The sequence below is a fragment of the Convolutriloba macropyga genome, chromosome 4, assembly GCF_964194025.1.
Source record: "Convolutriloba macropyga chromosome 4, txConMacr16.3, whole genome shotgun sequence".
Taxonomy (NCBI): domain Eukaryota; kingdom Metazoa; phylum Xenacoelomorpha; order Acoela; family Convolutidae; genus Convolutriloba; species Convolutriloba macropyga.
Window position 1 is genome coordinate 36,992,987 of NC_134471.1, and position 7,792 is coordinate 37,000,778.

The 7,792-nt window shown below is 35.8% G+C and overlaps 1 long non-coding RNA gene across 1 annotated transcript; it reads right to left on the reverse strand.

The window, feature by feature from the left end:
- Positions 1-961: 961 nt before the first annotated feature.
- Positions 962-7,071, reverse strand: LOC142338417 (uncharacterized). Its single transcript, XR_012758975.1, has 2 exons — positions 6,952-7,071; positions 962-1,109 (listed from the first exon to the last, which is right to left on the reverse strand). It is a non-coding gene; the product is annotated as an uncharacterized LOC142338417 (long non-coding RNA).
- Between the last annotated feature and the right edge of the window lie 721 nt (positions 7,072-7,792).

Consider the following 7,792-nt stretch of genomic DNA (forward strand, 5'->3'; position numbering starts at 1 on the left):
TTCAGCTTTCACTTTTCTTATTGTTCCCCACATTTCTAGCTGTTCTTTTCATGAGCATTGCTCCTTTTTGGGAATTATGGCCACCTTTCGGCGTCTGAAACTTTCACTTGGTACCATCATTGCAGATAATGGAACCACAAGCTCAATTTAGACAGGTTACTGATGGTTGCTCGGGATACATCGCTCCTAAGTGTGTAGACCGCAATTGCTAAGTGTGTTGCTACAATTGATATTTTGCGTCTTCACTTCTGTTTGATCAGATGAATGATTATTACTGTTTGATCTCCAATTATCTAACTGACTCGAATGTCTAGCTGACATAACTTGCGGCGACGAAAACCTCATGTCGCGCAGTTCTGCTTGTTTCAGGTGCAAAACTGGTCTATAAGTAATCAGAAAATTGTGTACAATGTTGAATTCAGCTTTGAAAAAACCACTTTGAAAAACGACATTTCGGCGCCAATAAAGATTCAATTTATCACGGGGTTCACAATGTGAACACTATGATTAAAGTGTAGAAAGTGTGTTAGTTTTCGCTGTTTCTCGTGTAAACGGGTCTTTTATCGTGTATCCGTTTTCAGTTGAGAAATTTGATTAAAATATACAATTTTTTGCGTGATTTGCAAGACAAAAGCTTAGAGTGTACTCAACTAAACTGTTCATCTGATAGAAACTTGATTCAGTCTCGAAGATAATCACAAGCACTTGGAAACTGATGAAATGCTCTGTCTTGGTTTAATGACGTTTAGATGCGATTTGTTCTTCATCATTTTTGACTTCTCATGGGGGCTTAATAAATTTTAAAGGTATCAATCGTTTTAACCCAAACCCAAAAATGTATTTCCCAAAACCAATTCGCCATTGATTACTGTTTCCGCTCAAGTATAGATGGTCACATTTCTCAGCATCGGGTAGATTCACCTTGAATGCACAGCACTGGATCATGTACATCAACATCTGGTCCTTCCGGTTGAGTTCGCTCTTCTGCGACCGGAGCAGACATCACTGGACTAAAAACTAGCAGTGCTAGGGTAAAGACCAGAGCCACTAATGCAAATACTCTGATTGCCAGCATGATTTTCAAAAATTCTAGGCTTTCGTTCAACTCCCTGAAACATGAAGTACCCGAGTGTTACAAGATTCTATAGTTTCTAACAAGACATTGTTAAATCTTTCAAGATCCTTACAAGGATCTTACGAGATGTTACAAATCTTTTTTTAAATCTTTTCAAATTGTAACAAGACTCTTAGAAGACACTGAAAAATCTTTCAAGATTCCTACGGGATTCTTAAAAGATCACGTATCTTTTTCGATAAAATATCTCGAAACAATTGTTAATTTTACAGAAAGTGCATGAAATTAATTAATTTTTTAATAAGATTCTTACAAGATTAGATTTCAATTAAACGATTTTTGGATGGTATGGTTAACACCGAGTATGGTTAACAACGTATATATTTACTTTGTTAAGAAAAAGGCCGGCCGAAATACATGGAAACTTTGATGTAATGCGGAAGAAGCGACAATGTAATTAATTGCATTGCGGAAGTTACGTACTACCATTTCATTCATAGATCCTTAAGTATCCTTGGGGTATGAACTTTTGCAGTCGGAAAAATGTTTTCGACTAAATTGGAAAAAGTTTAATTTGAAGAATGAGAGAATAGCAACTTTATTTTTACGGAAAAATTAAGAGACTCAGAGTAAATTGATTATTAGATCGCAGCGGTGATTTGATAAAATCCGAAGTGAAAAAATGACTAAATTTTGCCCTTTTATACGCCCAATATAAAAAAATCTATCTGGGAGTTAATCATAGCACCTTGATGTACAATAGGAATTTTGTAGTGACCATATACGATTTTTTTCTGCAAAACACTCGGAATTGGTTCTATTTATGGTTGTATCTTAATCAAGTGAGCATTCGAAGTTGGGATTGGCGCACTTCAACATCATATATTTCATATCTATGAACAGATTATCAAAAACAGATTATAAAAAATCAGAAAGCATAAAAAAGATATTGATCTTTTGACTTAAATTTAGCTGTGCTCCCTTTAATGAAATTGTAACGTTGAATCAATTACGCTTGACAGTGATTCAACAGAGGAAAATATTAAAGTTTCTTTAAAACGCAATTTTTGTTAGCTTTTCCAGTCAGTTTATACTAGCTTCACTAAAGCTGGGACTGATTTATTGAAGTCGGGAAACGTTGCAAATTCTCTGAAAGATTCTAACTTGTCAGTGATAAAAATAGACTGGACTTTTGTTATTCTTGATACCATTCATGCTGTATATACCAGTTGCCTCTGGAATTTTTTGTAATTGATACCTTTTGATATTTCCATGGCGTGAAGTTCTGTTTCTGATGGATAGAGAGCAACTGTTACCTTCTTCTTGATTCTCCAGCTGAGTGCTGCGCCAAATGTTTTCAGCTTGAAATAATAGCCGGTCGTTCATTTCATGTCAGTTACATCTCTTAATAAGTCTGCGCTACTTTTGTCCTTTTAAAATGAACTACCACTATGTATGATTAAGTATTAGTAGCATGAAACCTTGCGTAATTGTCGTATTTGTGGACTCGAGTGTTGATTGATCGGTTTGCTAGGATTAAAGTTAAAGTTTGGGTTTTTTTTCTTGTATGGACAAAATGGTAATCATGAACATGATGCCTTGCCTCATCTGTTCTCGTCAGATAAAAAAAACAGTCCCCAATTTTTGATAGGTTCTTTTCTCTATCTCCTTTTGGTGCTGCCTGCAGTTTAAATAGCAAAATAGTTCATGTGGTCTGGCAGTCGTTCTTTTGAAACCCCCCCCCCCCCTCATGCAATCGTTTCTATGTTGCACTTTTGTTCGAGTGTGACTTAGCCCTCCTCTCTTTTTATTCATAGGCCCAGAAATCAGTGAAATCTCCTACCATCTCCTACATTTTCCTAAATAGCAAAATAGTTCATGTCGTCTGGCAGTCGTTCTTTTGAAACCCCTCATGCAATCGTTTCTATGTTGCACTTTTGTTCGAGTGTGATTTAGCCCTCCCCTCTTTTTATTCATAGGCCCAGAAACCAGTGAAATCTCCTACCATGTTGGAAACAGCATCTGGCGCCATGTTGATATCGGAGACCACTTTCATGTTTCTGCATGCTATTTTGAGGATGTCAACCAGCAGACTGAGATTATTTTCTGGACAACCGTTTCTGCTCCCAATAGAAATATTTATCATTTCTGCTTCTTGTAAAACTCTTCTTCTTAAAAGATCTCAAAAGTCTCATCATCTAGTTGCTGACTGTGTGCCTAAAGCCTTAAACTGAATTTTTTTATTTTACATAAAAACCTGTCTTAATCTCTTCCTCGCTTCATAAATATACGAGGTTCTTTCGTGCACTCTACCTATTCACTAGATGAGTGCCAGAAGGCTGCTTGAACATCAACAATCTGCTTCACATAGCCCTGCTTCGTGGATGCTCAAGCAAAATCCCGATTGTTTCCATCTTTCAAGTTAGAGCAAAAGTCCCAAATTAGTACAGTCGTTAATTGTGCTTCGTAATTGTCAACTTGGTCGGAGCCACTAGGAAGAATCTTCAATTTCCCAAACTATATGCAATGATTGACGTCCCTGTCCCTGTGTGTTCAAGCTCGGTTTCGTCTTGCAAGGCCCTCATCTCCTTCTTTTTTATTAGCCCCAATCATCACTCGACTTCTCTTCGTGATTTGAATTTCGTTCTGTATAATTGTCCTCGCTCACTGCAAGACAAATTCTGACTTCCAAAAAAACTTTCGATTATTCATTGCTTGTGGCTCGTCGGGGCTTAATTCTGTCCCCTCGCACTCTTTGGGCCACCACAGAAGTTAGCCATCTTTTGCTGATCCTGAATTCAGATAATTCCTTTTAATTGCAGTGAAATTTTTGTCGAATGCGTTTTGTTCATAATACGAGCTCTTTCTCCAGAAGCTTCTCAATGTTCTTGGTTGGAAACTTCTGAAGGGTTCATAAACCCTCTGATTGCAAAGAGAGACCCATTCTCACTTCTTCGTGTCCGTCCTTTGATGATCAATATCCAGTTTGCAGAATACCAAGCGTTTGGTGCTCCATTTTTAGTAGGTCCGGCATATCAGTGATGTCAGTACTTGATAATTGAATTGCCATCACATAGCGTCAGTTGGATATTTACACAAATTACCTGTAACCTCCACAAATATAAACCTCGAAAATTTCTAAAACGATTTGTGTTCAAGTTTACTGACGTTTTTTCACCATCTTGGGCCCAACCACGCTGAGAACGAAGGAATTCACGCCAGCCAGTTAACTCATCACCCGCAACAAACTCGGAAATGCAGATTAAACTTAGAGTACTGGCGAAATCAGAGCCTTGTCATCAACGCTTTTCTAAAATGTCGATCACACCTGTAAACACACTATCCATTTTTTTCTGCATGAATTATTACCACGTTAGAGAATGGAGGTTTTGTGACATTGCTCAACGCCAACTGACGGTGAACGCACTTATCTTTGCGTTCCCCCATTTTTGTTGCATTCCTGACTACGCTAATCTTATTCAGATAACACATTTCTTAATGCAATCAATTTCGAGTGTTCCAAATAAGCGGTTGAATTTTGCAGCGAATAATAAAATGATGCAGAAAGCGATACAAAAGTTTTACATGTATGATTTTTCTCAAAGTGGAGTTTGCTCTCTCTCAAAACAGGAGTTACTTTTTCATTCATCGCATCCTTAGACTGAGTTTCAAATGTCAAGCACACGCAGATATTTTTTGATTGCACGTTGGCTGACAAGTCTGCTCATTTTCATGCTAAACATAACAGAGACTTCCCCAACCATTTAGGAGGTGACATCGTTTAAGTTTCTGACCACTGTTCGAGTGGGAGAAAGAATTCCCTATAATTCATCATCACTATGCCATCTGCAAAACAACCCTCCACTAGCACGCTCCATGTTTCCCAATGCTTAAAGACCGCGACGTACTTCTCGTTAGTTGTAGCCAACGTTTGACCCAATGCCACTGAATTATTACTGTTTTCTCCTATTTGTCTCTTTCATGCATTATCTAGATGTCTATTCTTACTATATCTACCGTATTTTGCTTACTTGGGACACTTCTTGAAAGAGCGCTCTACTGTCCCTTGTACTTCTCTACTGTAATTTCAGGGAAGTTCTGCCAAATTTCATTTCTGTTTGAACTATTGAGTTTCAAAAAATGGAGATTTCCTCTTAAGCTTCCTCTAGCTTTGTGAGAAACTCGTTTTCTCTGTTGAAGCTGTCCTTATCCTATGACTAATTTGAAGTTGAGACAACTGTGCCACAAAATTGACCAATGTTAGCTGTTGGGTTCCACACACTCCCAATTATCTCTTGACCCTTCTTGATCTGTGATTCATCTCGAGTGCTGGCGATCCCGAACACTCTAATCTCATTAACATGATGATGGTTGCAGCCAGATTAGGTGCCAAATGGCAATTTGAGACCTCCTTCTCATCTGCATCCTTTTAAAAGCTTTTTGGTCTTCTTGTTTTCGTTGCTTGCATCATTGGGCAAATGTTCAAGATCGTTGGGTTGGATCTTTTCCTCAGTAGTGATTTGTGGAACCCTTTCGTCCCCAACATGACCGCAAACATCACGCCCAAGAACGGAAATTACTGTGCATTTGCGCGGTAGATCCACATCTCCACTGTCTGCCTGTCCATTGTGATTTGAGCAAGCAGATTTTATGAAAAGAAAATGAAGAGACCTAAGAAAAGTTTGTAAATTTCAGAAGAAAATTTAACGATTCAACAAATTTCTGGATCTATGACATGTTGCTATATACACTTGCGTTTTGAATAACTTCGCCAAGAAAGTTTTCTCAAGAGTCATAGAAAAAGCCGAAAATTTTAACGGAAGAGTTGAAATTCCCAGGAGAGATCTGAATAATAGATCGAGATGGCGATCTGCATTTTTGAGATTTAAGTTTTGCTAAAATTAGCTTGCTTCACTTAAATTTTTTGTTTCTCAGAATCATTTGCGCTCGACATTAACTTGATAGAAATTTGGTTCAATTTTTTAAAATTATAATATAAATTTAGTTTCAAAGCCCATTACTAATAATTGTACTATACTATTAGATGTTATGAAAGCTAATAAAGTCTCCATTGATTATGGATATCGTTTGCGTAACCGTCTTGGGATAAAAAACTTTTCTGATAAAGACGAAAAATTAATGACACAGCGTGAAGTTTTATAAAGACTAATTTTCTTTTTACTTTCATTTTTCATATATTTTAGAGAATATTTGTTAGAGAATATTTGAAAGTTATTTGAAAGAAAGTTAGAGAATATTTGAAAAAAAACATAATTTTATCGAAAAACCTTTGGATCACACTTTCTGATCAACTGTATTGTACTAAAGAACTTTGTTGAACTAAAAATCAAAACCATTAACAATTATAGCCGGATTAAAAGAATCCATAATAGAAAAAAATGCTATTATCCAATACATTTAGTCAGATCCATTTTGTACATTAGCGTTAATGATTCATGGCACTATGAAACGGCAGTTTCAATATCTCTCTTTCAAATATTTATAGATGTATTTTGTCTATTTAGAATGGAAAAAGTTTATGTTTATAGGAGCTCTCAAATTTACAAATGGAGCTGTAATTTGATATCAGTTTCATATTAAATAATAAGCAAAAAACAACTTGAATATAGTGGTAGCGTTGGCATTTTTATTAACTCTAACTTAAATAAAAGAGAATACGAGCACGTAAAGGCATATTAATTTAAGTCTATTGGCAAAAACTGCAGTCAAAGTCAAATCACCAAAAATTGTCTCGCTTTACTTAAATATCGCACCAAAAAGCTCTTATTTACCAAGACAGTGTCAATAGACACATAAATAATGTTTGTGTTGTTAATAATATTATAAAATCAAAATCTAGCGTTATAAATACTTGCCTGATACAAAATTAAAATGTACCGATATTGGGAAAACAGTTGCTGAATAATATTTTAAAATTAATTTCAGAGTCAGAAGATAAAAACAAATTTCGAAGTTGAATCTATTAAAACTTGAAACGATAAGGTCAGCTGGATGAATCACCTAGATCAATTTTAAGCAGACAGAAGAAATCAGGATACTTTAGACATCACAGTAGAGCCTGAACTAATTTTGCGGTCGTGAACTAATTATTTACTCTCTGATTACCTCTTATTTATCTGACTAGAATTTAAAATATAAGAAAAGCAGAATAAGGACTTTTTATAGATCTATTTTTCAATATGTTGCAACACTTACTACTTACTTGCAGTTAACCAACTGTAATTATTTTAACTAATTGCCTCGTTTAACTAAAACTGAACACAGTCATATAGTGAGTGGATAATAAAGGTGGTTGAATGTGTTAAGAGTTTGTTTTTTAAAATGTTTTCTAAGATATTTTTCTGCCCATGCTTGTAGTGTCACCAATGAAAATCGATGTGATATGAAATAGTTTCGGTGGTGAATTCAGATTTGCTGTCAACGTTAAAAAAACGCAAAATTATGTAACATTGGCGTTGTATGCATTGATCTTATGTACAATCTAAGCTTGAGCGTCAATCCTACATGACTTTGCGTTGAACTTACCGTAGGTCTAACATAATTTCGCGACGAATTTGGCGTAGATCTAGCATAATTTGCATTGAGTTTAGCGTAAATCTTACAGAAATTTTTATTGACCCTACATAATTCTGCGTTAGAACTAGAGTTGATTTTAACTAATATTATATTCCAATGATTAAATCTTACTAAACTTCG